Source organism: Bos indicus, chromosome 10, assembly GCF_029378745.1.
Source record: "Bos indicus isolate NIAB-ARS_2022 breed Sahiwal x Tharparkar chromosome 10, NIAB-ARS_B.indTharparkar_mat_pri_1.0, whole genome shotgun sequence".
Classification (NCBI taxonomy): Eukaryota; Metazoa; Chordata; class Mammalia; order Artiodactyla; family Bovidae; genus Bos; species Bos indicus.
The window spans coordinates 92,824,005-92,840,631 of NC_091769.1; positions in this window are offsets into that span (position 1 = coordinate 92,824,005).

Sequence of the window (16,627 nt, forward strand, 5' to 3'; positions counted from 1 at the left end):
GTGAAATAAAATATTTGTTAAAAAAAATATTTACTGTGCTCTGGGGGCTATTTGCATAGCTTTTGTATTGTATTTTCAATTGTTTACTTTGCATTTACATTGTATTAGGTATTTTAAGTAATCTGGAAATGATCTGAAGTGCAGTTGACTCTTGAACAGCACAGTTTTGAACTGTGTGGGTCCAATTATACAGAGATTTCTTTCACTAATACTCTAGTACTATACTATCTGAGCTTGGTTGGATCTGTGAGTGTAGAATCACAGATACTGAAGGACAACTGTGTAGGGGAATATGCCTGAGGGCTGTATGCAAATACTGTACCCCTTTTCTATAAGGGATTTGAGCATCTATAGATACTGGTATCCAAAGCAGTCCTGAAACCCTACAGACACGGAGGGCCAACTGTATTTGTGTCCTAGAATCTGAGTCAGGTTCAGAGCGATAAGGCATTATGAAGTCCTAAGTCGTGTTTCTAAAAACATGTGAACTTGATCAAAAGTGAAGATTGAGAAAAATGTAGAGGACTCAGTGGGAATTTATTCCTTCTGTTGGAAAAACAATGCAGAGGGCAAGAAGCACACGTCAAAGCTCCCAATACACCGAGGGGGGCCAGTCACACCCTGTTCCTATAGAAAGGATGAGCTTTTGTTTGAGCTCCATCAAAGCTTGCAGCTTTCTGAGGCAAAAATATCTGCAAGGCATCCACTTAGCTTCCAATCAAGTGGTTAACTAAGACTTTATAGTTGCTTCATTGGTGCTTCTGGGGTTTCTCACCACTCAGTCAGAATTTTAATTTGCATCCAGATATATTTATGTTTTCTCTTAACTGTCTCTCTCCATCTCAATCCAAAAAGGAGCCTGAAGACTTAATGCTACTTAAGTTTTATCTTTATATGATTACATTTAAATGTAATTTCAGTCCTTATTATGATACAGGAGAAACAGATAGGGCTGAAGGACTGAATCTAATTCATCGCAATTCATCTTTAGGCCTTGGCAGTGTCAGAAGCTCATACAATCTATTTTAAACTGTTAGTCCTTTTGACACTTATAAGCCTACCTTGGCTACATAAATTGAAGCTCAGAAATAGAAATTTGTTTATTCACATACAAGAAAAGTTTTTTAGATGAGTCATAGAAGCACATTTAAGAGGAATATTGTTTTGCTTATTAAAATGGACTCAGATATCATAGTATTTGGATTATAATTAGCTTCCATCAGAATATTCATATGCAGACTGTAGGTGGTGAGCGTTTAAGTGGTTGAGACTAAATTTCCATTAGCAGATGTTGTCAGTGTTGGGATCTTTAATGATGTCATGGGTACTGCCTTGAGCCTGCATGCTCTATATTTGGTACAAATTGGGTTGTTCAGGACAATTTCCCATATCATGACAGTTTCCCCGGTAACTATACCTGTGCCTCTTCTATTTTTTTTGGAAGCAGACCTCAACCATTAGGTGATAGGCATCAATACATGAGCTAAAATGAGCCAGGAATAGTGCTCAGTCTTCTTTAGTCTGGGCATGGTCATAGTCTGGCCAATATTAGCCCATCATGGGGTGCTCTTTCAAACATAGGCTGGGAGAGAAAGACACTTTTGTCTTTGAGTCAGGTACTTGTTCGAATGTGAGTCCATTGGTCTGGCCAGTTACATTTTTAGCACAATGAGGAGGAAGTCTGTTTGCATGAAGAGAAAATAAAGACTCCAGGCAGAAGCAGAGATGAGAGAGCCAGCCACACTTGAGCGCCTGCTCTGCTTGTCCCGGCCACACCCTTGCCTGTGCAAGGCACAGGAGCAAGTATTTTTTGTTTGCTTCGCTTAAGTCAGTTTGAGTGGGGACTTCTGAAAAATAATCAAGAAGTCCTTCACTAGCATAAACCTATTTCACACCAAAGTGGCAGTAGGGACAAGGGTTGGCATGTTTCCCATGTGGAGAAGGAAATGCCAACCCACTCCAGTATTCTTGCCTAGGAAATCCCACAGGCAGAGGAGCCTGGCAGGCTACAGTCCATGGGGTCATGAAAGAGTCAGATGTGACTTATCGACTAAACAACAACATCCTTTCCACAAAGTCAACATGGTAGAAAACATTGAAACTTTGATTAGGATAGAGGAAGTGAAACACAGACCCAGTTAGAAACAGAGATGCAAAACTATGGCCTCCTTACAAAAATAATGAGGGCATAGAGATGAGAAACTAACATCTCCTGAGAGGGTAAGGACTCTCAGAAGAGGATCAATAGCCACTGGGGACCACTTGCTCAGATGCATGGGCTAAGTAAGGTTCCTAGCAGTCCCACTGAGAAGAGAAGCTGAGAAGTTACATAACCCACTCTATATTATGGACTTCCCTGGTGGCTCAGACGGTAAAGTGTCTGCCTGCAATGCGGGAGACCTGGGTTCGATCTCTGGATCAGGAAGATCCCCTAGAGAGGGAAATGGCAACCCACTCCAGTATTTTTGCTTGGAAAATTTCAGGGACGGAGAAGCCTGGTAGGCTATAGTCCATGGGATCCCAAAGAGTCAGACACAGCTGAGCAACTTCACTCACTCACTCACTCTATAATATAACTGTCTGTAAAAAGATGCTTAATACCCAAATGACTCATAGCTAGAAAAGTCTTTTTATTACCTCTTTGGTGTTTATTTAATGTCTAAATCATTTCTATTATTAACAGTGATTTTTAAGGCAATAAATAATAAGCATTATTCTCAATATTCACATACTATTAGATTATGATAAATTAAATCTTACAAGTTTAAACTACTTTCCCCAAGTACTTAGACACTGACCGAAGACTTAAATTTGTTTCATGAAGCTTTCTTGATGATTTAATTAAAAGCACAGATACCTAGGAGTTTTTTAAAAAGCTTAAACATGCTAGGATTCAGAGAGAACATACAGAAAATATCTCAGTGGTTACCAAATTATTATACTTACAATGTAATTTAGTACCATAATGCAAATAGAATGAATTGAAATGTAGCTTTTCATGTTTCTATTCTCATATTTATTCTTTTTTCTGTTGTTAATCTTATTTTAAATTTTGATTTCTGATTCCTTTTTGTATTCTTATTTTTACTCTTATTTTGATTCTTTCCCAGGATTACCTTTCTAAACTTACTCTATTTTCATCCCATGCTTGTGATAATATTACCAGACTCCACTGAAAAATAATACCTTCCCAGACTAGACAAGATGACTTGCCTGAACTGTTGACTAGTTGGTTGTACAGACTAGAAGTGTGCCCGAATGTTGGAAAAAGGTGAAGATACTGCTTTTGAATCATTGACAGAGCTGGAAAATATATTTCTTGCTTAAAATTAGGAGCTCACATTGATTCTTCCCATTTAACAATTTATATTTCTCTCTTCTTTTAGTGCGGTTTTCATTTTTCACCAAGACTTTCGATCGTATTGAAAATTTGTTCTTAGTTTAATGTGCAGTAAAATACACCTACTTCTTGTGTCAAAGGGTAATAAATCTAGTGATTCTCCAAATCTTCTGCATCTTCATAAAGTCCCAAGTTCCTTTGTGATGGAGACATTCTGTCGCTGTGCTAGGTTGGACCTCCTTCACTTTGGGAGTGGGGCCTGGGTTAAACAGCCTCCCTTATCTGTCTTAACAAGACCTGATGTTCTGTCCAAGTGTGTGACACGTAGTCCTAGCACTTGGAGCTCCACTGACTCTGCAGACAGATGCCCGTATTAAAACGGGCGGGTTTCTGCTGCTGGGACTGAAGTAAGGTCACAGCCTCATTCCCCGGATGTAGCCCAGGCAGCGTCGCCTGTTTTCGTGAGGACTTTGGAATACCTCTGCAGGAGAGTTACCGTGGAAATGCTAAGTGCGGCTGGCTAGCTGTTGTTAGCTTTTCTTGCCCGTGGAAAGTCTAACTAGAATGTTTTGAAAAGCGGATGGGCCAAAGAAGAGCCAGAGCATTTGTCTCTTCACAGAGTCCGGGAACAGAAATCCTTGCCCCTTTGCGAGTGACTGCAGAGCCGGACACTCCTCAGACGGAGGTTCTGCCAGGCCGTCCACTAAGCTGCTGATACCGGTTGCTGCTAACATCTCCTTACACCAGCAGACCCAGTTTTCTGCCTCAACCAGTCTTAAAACGCCACACTCCTGCCTCTCCTGACAGTCAGCCCACAGCTTGCCCTAAATGTTTTCATTTTATGTCTGGCAGTTAATAGGAACATGGTTTGTGACACGCAAACCACATTTGGACTAATAAAAAATGAATAAGACCACCGGGTGGGCTCTCCCTTTAATCGAGACCTTGGGCTCATTTCTGCCCCATTTACTCAAGGTTGGGGCTGAGTTCCATTTGCCAAGTATCACAAGTGCAATCACTTTTTTTTTTTTTCCTTTCTTTCTTTTTTTTTTTTTTAGTTTGAGCATTTTCTGACTTTAGTCTGGGTGAACACAAATTTTGTTGTTGTTCAGTCAAGTCGTGTCCGACTCTATGTGACCCCGTGGGCTGAAGCTCCCCAGGCTCCTCTGTCCTCGGTTATCTTCTGGAGTTTGCTTAGATTCATGTCCGTTGAGTCGGTGATGCTATCTAACCGCAGATTTTAAGCAGATGCAAAACCAGACTGTGCAACTTTTAAGAAAGCGTCAGGTTCATTCAGCTCTGCCATTAGGTGGCAGCAGAACCACGTGGAAAGCGTCAAAGAAATAAAGGGAGTAAAGATGGGGATGTTCATGATGACGATGATGATGGTGAGTGACACACATAGATTGGACTCACACGCTGCCTTTATTCCAGTGTAATTTTATTGTTGTTGGTTCCCCATTGATCCTCACAATATACAGGGCAGGTGGGAAAGGGAAAGTCTTATTCCCGTGGTGTGAGGTGAGATTAATTCAATTTAAAATTGTTGGGAGACTTGACCACTAAACCTAGCAAATTACTATCAGAACCAGTCTTGAAATTTATGTCTTGGGACCCAAATCCAGGCTTCTGTTCACCTGCACTCCGTTCCACAAAGCATTTTAATCCTCTTTAAGTATGAATTTATTAATCCTGATTAAATAGGAACTTAAACTTGCCAAAGAACTGTATTTCATCCACTAGATAAAGGGAAGAAGTAGAAGGCAAGAATGTGTAGGGTTAAAATAGAGATCTGCAATGCCTGAAAAATTGAGAGAAAAAATATTGTCCGAGGGTGACCACATCTGTGAGTTTTGGGGGCCAGATCGCCTAGTTTAGTGAATAATAGGCATTTGTAGTTTCAGCGTCTGCTTCTTCTGTGTCATTTACGACATGTAGGAGCTCCAGCATGACCCTCAGACCACCTGAAATAATATTCGGTGGCCTACTGCCAGGGTTGGGGGTGCAGGGCTGCATAATGCTTCTGTTAGTCAATGGCTTCACACAATGGAAGGAGAAAAGGTAGTGCCTATACAGGGGCAGTGAGACCACCCCAAGGACAAGAACCGCACTCCTCCCAGATTTATTTTGCAGTCACTAATCATCAAAAGCACGGCAAGGCTCTGAGCTTGGGAGGTCTGTGGGTGGGATGAACTCTGAACCATCCTTGGGTATCAGGTGCCTGGGCTTGAGGGAATCGGGAACAGAACAAGTTATCTCAGTTTCTGTTTTCATTCTCTACTTCACCTCTGAAGCAAATTGAGAGTCTTGAGTCAAACCAAAAATTTTCTTCCTCTCTTGAGGAAAAGTCCAGTTCACAGTCTGGGTCACAAGCAGGTAACAGTAATTGCAGTTTAGTTAGCGGCAGAATCTTTCCCAGGTTTATTGAAGAACTGGTACAGCACACAGGCAAATGCCAATGATACAGTTAAACTGCAGAGACTGAGGAGCCGTAGTTGGGTTAAGGCCTCTGGCTGGGTGACACATAAAGGGTACAGAAGACGTGGTTTCTCACCGGTGAGAGAGATGTTAACCACATAGATTTCCCACATACTTTTATCCGTCTTTGCTTGCATAGCAACTCTATGCAAGATCTGGATTCACGTACAGTGATTGTGTTCTCTGTGAAGGGTCTGTGAACTCTGAAGGCCTCTGTGCCAGTGGGAATGCAGAAGATCAGAGGACAATGGGAAACTTGGAGGTTAGAAAAGGACTTGTAGCAGAACCAGGAAAGAGACATTTCTTGTATTTTCTCGAATTTAGAAGCAAAGACCTGTCTTTTCCCAGAACACACGGGGAACAAGTCTTGGGGTCTTAAGGCAGATGGTCATGGTGCGGCTTCATTAGTGTCTTCGAAAAGAAATTCTCTGGGTACAAATATTCCAGCACTTGATATAAATATTAGTGGGATTTTTACTGTTTTATGTCACCAAGCTTCTACCTCTTTCCTGTGGTGTGGATCGCTGAGCCCAGAGGAAGGAAAGAACTACTGGCTAGTGGGGCACTGTTTTGCATGTATTGTTTCATTTGCTTCTGTTATTCACTGAATATTGAGTGAGAGCTACTATGTACCTGGCCCTGTGATATACCAACAGATCTCTTGATATCATGCCTGTAGTTCATGCCTTTGTGAATCTAATAGGGAAAACAGACATTAATTAAATCAAGATGTATACACTAAGATTCGGGTACCAATTTCCATGTGTGTGTGTGCGTGTGTGTGTGTGTGTGTGTGTGCAAGCATGAGCACGTGTGTGTGTGCGAGCATGTGTCTGTGTGTGTGTGTGTGCGTGGTTTCCCATACTGTGGAGCAGTTCTCTGACACCAGCTGAGTCCTCTAATTCAACTCAATTCTCACACTCTCTACCCAGAGATAACATCAAGTTCCAAGCTTAAGGGCTCGGTCTGACAAGACTGTGCAAGTCCAGGTTGTGGCCTGTGCTTCTGACGGGATGGCTATAAACCAGAGGTTCCCACAATGGCCTCCTTGGATTCCATTAATTTGCTGGAGCAGCTCCCCAGACTCAGAAGAACATTTATCTGATAGATTTTTCCGGTTTGTTATAAAAAGATACGGCTTCCCAGGTGGCGCTAGTGGTAAAGACCCTGCCTGGCAGTGCAGGAGATGTAAGAGACATGGATTTGATCCCTGGGTTGGGAAGATCTCCTGAAGGAGGGCATGGCAACCCACTCCAGTGTTCTTGCCTGGGAAGTCCCACGCACGGAGGGGCCTGGCGGGCTACAGTCCGTGGGGCCACAGAGAGTCGGACACGACTGAGAAACTAAGCACACACATACAGTGACCAGGGAAGTTTTGTGGTTTAATGCAGCTGGATAGAAGGCAGAAGGAGAATGAAACACGTGATATGCAGCAACCTGAAGATCGTGACTTTAGTAGGACACACTGAATATGAGATGCCATTCTTTGAGAAACCAGGCAGAGGGATAAATAAGTCTGGGCTTAGGGGAGAAGTCTGGACTGGGCTGTAACTTTTGATTTTCCTTGGCATATGGTGTTTTCCGGTGGCTCAGATGGTAAAGAATCTGCCTGCAATGCAGGAGACTGGGGTTCGATCCCTGGGTCAGCAGGATGCCTTGGAGAAGGGAATGGCAACTCAGTCCAGTATTCTTGCCTGGGAAATCCCATGGACCAGAGGAGCCCAGTGGGCTACAGTCCTTGAGAGTTGGACACGACTGAGTGACTAACACACACACACGTGGTGTTTAAAGTCATGAAAAGGACAAGATCATTTTGGCAGAGTGAAGAAGAAAGAGTACCATTTTATTGGTTTGACTAAAAAGTTCATTCAGGTTTCCAATAACATCTTGAAGAAAAATGGAACAAACTTTTTGGCCAACCCAGTTGAATGCAGTCTTTTGGAAGCTGCTGGGAAGATAGTAAAACGAGGGCTGATAATACCCATTGGATTTAACGACAGGGATGACTGACCCCTTTGGAGGGTGTTCTGTCAAGGAGAGCAAATGACACTGCCCTGGTCCCCACACCCAGATGTGTATAAATAAGCCACGCCCGTTTGCAAGTCTTGCTTTCTTGGTCATTTAAAATTTTAACCCTCTTTTTATTTGTTCATCTCAGTATTAGACTCAGAGGAGAGAAACCACTGTGTCATCCTTCAAATTCCTCTTCAAAGACATGTATCTGGGAAAATCCATCAAGTAACTGAAGAGTAAAAGGATGAAAGGTAAGAAGCAGCAGCTATTCCATGTCTCTCAGCCCCACATCCTGGTTCTCACTGTGTGCTTCCCTACCCCGTCTTGCAATGGGGCTGCTTTTTGTGAGGCTGGTTAATCAATATCAAGCTCAAACTCCACATATTCTGGCCCAGTGTCCTGTGAGATCCATTTGTACCTGTAAGACCGTGTGTCCCAGTGTTTTCATTGTATAATATGGTCTGCATAAGAAGAGAGGAAGGGCTTTCCTTCCAGAGAGGCAGGGTCGATAGTCTGGATGCTCTACCACCCTTGGCATGAGCGATTTGAGCCACGTCTTGTCCAGTCCTTCCTCTTCCCCTCTAGGATTCACTGGAGCTTTCAGCTCATCTGTAACGGAAGCACTGCACGGGCAGGGTTTGCATCCTTGGTGGTGGAAAGCAGATGACCATACTTTTGATTGCTGTGGTCTCCATTGACTTTGGGGGACTTTGAAACTTCTAGAAGAATGTCCTGAGGTTAAAATTTAGAAAGAGAGAGCAGGCAGCGTTAATTTGCATAATATTCTTGCTGCATCATAGAATTTTTCAGCTGTAAGCAGAGACCCAGTGGAGAATGCATGACAGAAGGCAGATGATTGGGGCATCTGTAAAGGGGAAGCTGAGTAGAGCCGTTGAAGGGCTTTAGCCAGGGAGAAAGATGTGTTTGCTGAGATTTCTTTTTTTCCTTTAGGAAAATGAGCTAGTGATAGGCAGCAGCCCCTGTGTGAGAGGAGAGGGAGGGCGGGGCGTTCTGAGGGCTGTGTGGAGGTCAGAGGGGCTGGGAACTAGGGTGATGGGGATGGAAGTCCAGTCCTGAGCTTATGAGCATCCTGGCTCTGGGCTTATTTCTTTCCAGTGACCTCACTGTTTATTGTTCACTCACTCAGTCATGTCCAGCTCTTTGTGACTCCGTGGACTGCAGCACGCCAGGCCTCCCTGTCCCTCACCAACTCCTGGACTTACTCAAACTCATGTCCATTGAGTCAGTGATGCCATCCAACCATCTCATCCTCTGTCATCCCCTTCTCCTCCTGCCTTCAATCTTTTCCAGCATCAGGGGCTTTTCTACTGAGTCAGCTCTTCACATCAGGTGGCCAAAGTATTGGAGCTTCAGCTTCAGCATCAGTCCTTCCATTGAGTATTCAGGGTTGATTTCACTATAGAGACTCAGAAATGCATTCCAGGAATGTCTGGAGGATACCTGGAGGAACATCTTGTGTATGAGCCTAAGAAGGGATATGGCAACCTTGGACAAGAACCTTGAGGGGAGTAACTATCACAGAGTAATGCCTGGGTTCAATTTTGGGGGAATGGGGGAAGAAGTAGTTTTCACTTCTGGAGACCAACTTTGTGCCAGACAGTGAACTAAAGTGTTCTACTTATGCTATCTTATTTAATCCTCAGAACAAATGTACAAGGTAGCTGTTTAGTCTTCTTTTATTGGTAAGAAAACTGAAGGTCAGAGAAATTTACTCACTGAACAAGCAGTAGTTATAATAAGAGCTAACATTTACTGGGTACATGCTGTATACCAGACACTATTCTAAGAGCTTAGCTCAATTATTTCATCTCCACCTTCATAATAATCCTATGAAATAATACCATTTGTATAACCAGTTTACAGATGGAAAAACCAGGCAGAGAAAGTTTAAGTAACTTGCCACAGGCCACATAGGTCAATGTCAGAGCCGTGGTTCAAATCCAGACAGTCTGACTCGAACTCTGAGACCTTCACTGGGACATAACTTAAATGTCAGACATGCTCCCAGAACATGCTGAACACTGAGGGCAGAGCACAGATGAGGCAGACATGATCATGGCCTTCATGGAATGTACTCCTTAGCACGTGAGAGGTCAAGTGAGTCGTCTGGGGTCACACAGGCTTTCCAGGTGGTGCAGTGGTAAGAAATCCACTTGCCGGTGCAGAAGACTCAAGGGACATGGGTTCGATCCCTGGGTTAGGAAGATCCCCTGGGGTAGGAAATGGCAACCCGCTACAGTATTCTGGCTTGGGAAATCCCATGGACAGAGGAGCCCGGCAGGCTACAGTCCATGGGGTGGCAAAGAGTTGGACGCCCCTGAGCGACTGAACACAGCTCAGCAGCTAGGGTTACACAGCTGTCCTGGGTTGGAGGCTTGGACTGAGGTCTTTCAAAAACGTCATATCTCACAGGGCATCTAAGCACCCACCAATGCCTCCTGCACATCTGATCAGAACTCGAGGCCCTTGGAACAGTCTGTATGCTTCCTTGTTCTCATTCCATGTTCAGCCATTGTATCCTGTTTCTTCACCTTCTCTCTTCTTGTCTCTGACTTTGTCTCATCTTTCCTAACCTAATGCAGCAAATCTAAAACCCCAAGAAAGCTGAATAGAGCTCCTCAGAATAAAAATATGAAAACTGTCATTGCACTTTCCTTTTAAAGTGATCTGAGGCAATCTGGAGCATATCAACCTCTCTCACTGTTCAGCCCTGAAATGAGGACTTAAGGTGTGTAAGGGGAGTAACCTCAGTCTGAATGAAGTAGCCTACTAATAAGGATTAGTTCCTTTCAACATTAACTCCCTTCCTTCCCCTTCTCTTTCTATGGGTGTCAGATCTGACCTGCATCATAGTCTGAAGACTCACCCTGCTTACCTCTGCTCTCTGCCCTCTTTATCTGTCATGCAATGTTCCTCCAACAAATGCCTTACACTTCTGTCTTGGCATCTGCTCTTTGGAGAAGCCTAACTGACTCCGGGAGTGTTCATCAGGGTAGGCTTGATTATGCTGCAATAACACGTTAAACTCTGAATCTCAATAACTTAACAAAAAGAGCTTGATTGCTCTCATGCTCTGTAGCCAATGCAGATTGGAGCTCTATTCATCAGGTATCTAAGCTGACGGGCTCAGGCCTACCCCTGATTTTAAGAATTGCCATAAAGAGATCTGGAAGAAGGGAGAACTTTTATGGCTATGCCTGGAGGCGACTTAGATTACCTCTGTATATCACATGGACACATCGTCACCTTTAAGAGTAGCTAGCATCATCGTCTTGTATAGAAACCCAGGATGAGGCAGGATAGTAGGGAATAAGCACTGTCTGTGCTTCACATGGTAACAATGTGTTCAGTTCAGTTCAGTTCAGTTGCTCAGTCGTGTCCGACTCTTTGCGACCCCATGAATTGCACCATGCCAGGCCTCCCTGTCCATCACCAACTCCCAGAGTTTACTCAAACTCACATCCATCTCATCCTCTGTTGTCCCCTTCTCCTCCTGCCCCCAATCCCTCCCAGCATCAGGGTCTTTTCCAATGAGTCAGCTCTTCGCTTGAGGTGGCCAAAGTACTGGAGTTTCAGCTTTAGCATCATTCCTTCCAACGAACACCCAGGGCTGATCTCCTTTAGAATGGACTGGCTGGATCTCCTTACAGTCCAAGGGACTCTCAAGAATCTTCTCCAACACCACGGTTCAAAAGCATCAATTCTTCGGTGCTCAGCTTTCTTCATAGTCCAACTCTCACATCCATACATGACTATTGGAAAAACCATAGCCTTGACCAGATGGACCTTTGTTGGCAAAGTAATGTCTCTGCTTTTTAATATGCTGTCTAGGTTGGTCATGAAGAAGGTGATGGCACCCCACTCCAGTACTCTTGCCTGGAAAACCCCATGGGCGGAGAAGCCTGGTAGGCTGCAGTCCATGGGGTCGCGAAGAGTTGGACACGATTGAGTGACTTCACTTTCACTTTTCACTTTCATGCATTGGAGAAGGAAATGGCAACCCACTCCAGTGTTCTTGCCTGGAGAATCCCAGGGACGGGGGAGCCTGGTGGGCTGCCGTCTATGGGGTCGCACAGAGTCGGACACGACTGAAGTTTACAGTATTACAGTATAGGTTGGTCATAATTTTTCTTCCAAGGAATAAGTGTCTTTTAATTTCATGGCTGCAGTCACCATCTGCAGTGATTTTGGAGCCCAGAAAAATAAAGTCTGACACTGTTTCCCCATCTATTTCCCATGAAGTGATGGGACCAGATGCCATGATCTTAGTTTTCTGAATGTTGAGCTTTAAGCCAACTTTTTCACTCTCCTCTTTCACTTTCATCAAGAGGCTTTTGAGTTCCTCTTCACTTTCTGCCATAAGGGTGGTGTCATCTGCATATCTGAAGTGATTGATATTTCTCCCGGCAATCTTGATTCCAGCTTGTGCTTCTTCCAGCCCAGCATTTCTCATGATGTACTCTGCCTAGAAGTTAAATAAGCAGGGTGACAATATACAGGCTTGATGTACTCCTTTTCCTATTTGGAACCAGTCTGTTGTTCCATGTCCAGTTCTAACTGTTGCTTCCTGACCTGCATATAGATTTCTCAAGAGGCAGGTCAGGTGGTCTGGTATTCCCATCTCTTTCAGAATTTTCCACAGTTTATTGTGATCCACACAGTCAAAGGCTTTGGCATAGTCAATAAAGCAGAAATAGATGTTTCTCTGGAACTCTCTTGCTTTTTCTATGATCCAGTGGATGTTGGCAATTTGGTCTCTGGTTCCTCTGCCTTTTCTAAAACCAGCTTGAACATCTGGAATTTCACGGTTCACGTATTGCTGAAGCCTGGCTTGGAGCATTTTGAGCATTACTTTACTAGCGTGTGAGATGAGTGCAATTGTGTGGTAGTTTGAGCATTCTTTGGCATTGCCTTTCTTTGGGATTGGAATGAAAACTGACCATTTCCAGTCCTGTGGCGACTGCTGAGTTTTCCAAATTTGCTGAGCTTTATCTATTTGCTAAGGTTTAAATTGTCCCTGTTTTATGAATGGAGCCCCTGAGGATGAGAGAGGGCAAGTATTTTTTCCCAAGGTCACGAACTTAGCAAGAGGTAGAAGCAGAATTGGGAGTCACGTAGTGTAGGATTACAAATCATGCTTTTAACCCCTCTTCTATGGGCACAGAAGAAATGACTGCATGCCAGGGGGTTGTCAGTGGCTGACAGATCTCTGAATCTTGGCTCTACACACCCCAGCCTCTCCAGAGGCTGTCGAGGCTTCTGAGGAACATCTGGGATGTCAGAAAGCAGGCCTGAGGTTTATGCCAATGCTGTTACACCGCGTGTCTTCCTTTACTGCTGCGTTTTCATTTCTGAATAGGAAAGACAGTGTTTGGGTGGGACTTCCCACATCTCCAGCCAGGAGACAGAAGGAGCCTCTTTGTTTGGCTTTCCTGTCTTTGGGTAGAACAGAGCAAGTGGCAAAAAATGAGTTGAACAAGTTTGGGGGCCATATATATATATATATATATTTGCCTTTTTTGATTATAGTTAATAATTTTAAAGAGTGCTACAAAATGATGTGGCTTTTGAAAGAAATGCTTTTTTACCCATTTTCTTTCTGGCCAAGGTTTTGAGAAAAGAAAACTATAAATAGCTGACAATAAAAGAAAATTGCTGCTCTGATCTGCGAAAAAGGAAAGAGAAATACAAAAGGACCGCCCTGAGAGGTTTTCAAATACAAATTATGGCTCCCCACCCCACCGCGCCAGGGTCCAAGATTACCACTTCTTGGAAGATGGATAGGGCCGAGTGCGATGGATGCTTTGCCTTTCTTGTTTATTTTCAAAGATGCTTTGACTTAGTTGCTTTTATTCTGCAGAACTCAGAGCTTTTCACATCTATTAACGTTTTAAATGAAATGAATTTCCCCCCAAAGTAAATAACTTCCAGATAGAGGTTTCTCATTTATAAGGCAGCCACCCAGTCCTTTTAGTCCTCTGTCTGCATTTCTTTTTTCCCCCTCTCTTTTGTCCTCGTGCGTCCTTTGGAACAGATGTGTTGGGGAAGAGGAGAGGTAAAAACTAAGGTGCAAAGAAAAACTGGCACCTGTTCGACTCTTAACTGGATAGCGCCCCTTTGTTTATTTCTCTCCAGTAAACCATTTTCAGTTTCCTGCCAAAATGTTTGTTTGCTATTGATTAAACTTCACGTTTTTATTACCCAGAATTAACTATAATGTTTATGAAAATGGAAGGTGAAAAGAGACAACTTCCCTGTGAGTTGTTCTATTTTCCTGTAACCAAAGGGCTTCCCTAAGCCAAAATCGTCTCTTCGTTTGAAATATGGTTCTTATCAACGGGACATAATTGGCCCACAGCTCAGATACGCAGCTACCATTCTGAATGACTCATAGAGCTCTAGTTGCTAGATGTTTTCGGTTGGGTACGAAAAGTTGGTTTCCAGGGGTTGTCTCAATACAGAGTCTGGGAAACTGTGATCTCTGGGTTCACTGAAGATAAACTGTGATCTCTGGGTTCACAGTTTATCACTGAAGATAAACTGCTTTAGGTTTTAGGGACCCACTGACAGGCATGAACAATTTTCTTTCGAGTTGTGTCTCTCTTTCGTGCTGGCGGACCCTCCCTGCTCCTGTGGACAGAGCACAGGGACTGATGTTAGACTTGAAAGAATTAATGCATTTATGTTGAATTGTCTCCCAGTGGCAGGTGGGAGCTCTGTCATAGGCAGGAATGGAGAAGAAGCATGTCTCTGAGATCAAAGTCTTCCTGACAACTTGACATGAAGAAAGGGGAAAAAAAAGGAAAGTTGAAAATGAGAGAGAATAAAGTCAGAGATGAAGCTTGCCCAGGGGCATTTTAGACATAGATCTTGTGATATTAGCATTTCCTTTTTTTAAAAAAAGGAATGAAATAAATTGCTTTCCAGTGACCCTGAAGGTCATGAGCACCAGCTTCGGCTTCGAAAGGCTGAGAGAGAATGACAGTGAGGAGGGATGATGGGTATGGGCTTGAGAGTGCAATCGGACGCGTGTACAGCTTAGTAAGCCTGGGCGTTCCTAGCAAGTGCACGCTGAGTCACCCTCAGCCATCCCCAGAATTTAGTTTCACTGTCACCTTTGAGTCCAGTTAGAAGGCCCACTGGATTAGGAGCCAAAAGCAGGGATGTCACCTTCATCTGTCCCTGGTAGTATAATTTGTTGTATAACTTCATGGATCTCTGCCTCAGTGTCATTATCTGTGAAATCAAAGATTTGGGCTGGATAACCTGTAATCCTTGCGGTTCTAGCTAAGTAAGTGATGTGTGATATGTCTACGATTAGACCTCCTATTCCTCCTTTTATCAATTTCAGTCAAGAAGCCAGTCAACAAGCACGTGTGTACTTTGTGCTAGGCACTGTGGAGGGAATGCAGAGGGTATAAGGAGATCAAAAGCCTGGTTCTTATTTTCTGTAAAACCTGTGTGAGGCCCAACTGTGACTTTTTCAAATCGCTGTGTCCCCAGAGTTTATCACAGTACCTGACATGCATAAGTGCCTCTAGAGATGTCAAACGGCTGACCAAGGAACATTGTTTTATATCTAGTTAGAGAGATCAGGCATTAATAAAAGGTGCCCAACAATGCAAGTTAAGAAAAATTGTTACCCAATCAGTGATCATAGTGCAACTTACAGAACTTTTAAGAAGGTTTGCCTCTCTTTAGGGCAGAAATAGTGTGACTTCTCCATAGAGAGGGTGATTTGACTTCGATGGCTAAAATCCAGGCATCCAATTCATGTTGGATCTTTTAGGTAGAAATCAATTTCTCAGCTCAGCCTAAAGGAAAGCACAAATCTGGCTTGACTGTTCTTTCCTGTTCTTTCGTACAACAAGTGTCATAATTCAGGGCTTGGTTTGTTGTGTGGAAAGGGTCACAATGAGACTCAGGAAATGTGTATCTGAGGTCTGAGGGGGTGGGGTGCACAGCAGCGAGCACTTCCCGCTTGGCAGTGTATTTCTCAGGGCGGATGCTGGGAGAGCAGAGCTCATGATGGCCCCGGGGGCCTATCTGTTCAATGAGTGTGCTTTGGACCATCTTGCTGTGCTCATTTGCTCCATCTACATCCCCTTTTCTCTGTGCTCAGATACCACCAGGGTAGTAGGTGCTGTGCTGGGAACCGGAGAGACAGAAATACGGCATAGATATGAGATCTCCTCTTGAGGAGACCAAGTCAGTGGAAGAGGGGGCCACTGTAGCAGAAGAGTTACCGTGCCTTCACTGTAGATGTGAATAAATGACTGCTGTTAAAACTTAGAGCTCCAAGGGACAAAGTGGAGTGAAAGTGAAGTCGCTCAGCCGTGTCCAACTCTTTTCGACCCCATGGACTGTAGCCCACTAGGCTCCTCCATCCATGAGATTTTCCAGGCAAGCGTACTGGAGTGGGTTTCCATTTCCTGCTCCAGGGGATCCTTCCGACCCAGAGATCAAACCTGGGTTTCCCATATTGTAGGCAGACACTTAACCATCTGAGCCACCAGGGAAGTCCTTAGCAAATTGGGAAAGACTTCTGGGTACCAAACCCATGCTAACTGTGGTGGAGGATTCAAAGAGGCAATTGCCACGTGAGCCAGGCATAGCCCTTACCTACAATCTGAGGTCCACTGCTCTGAGAGGTTTCCTTTCAGGGACTGAAAGAGAGAGAGAGAGAGAAAAAAAAAACAACTATTTGTTATTTGCATAGAAAAAAGAAACCCTGAATTTCTGTATTATTTTCCTATTGCTTTTGTAACAAATTAC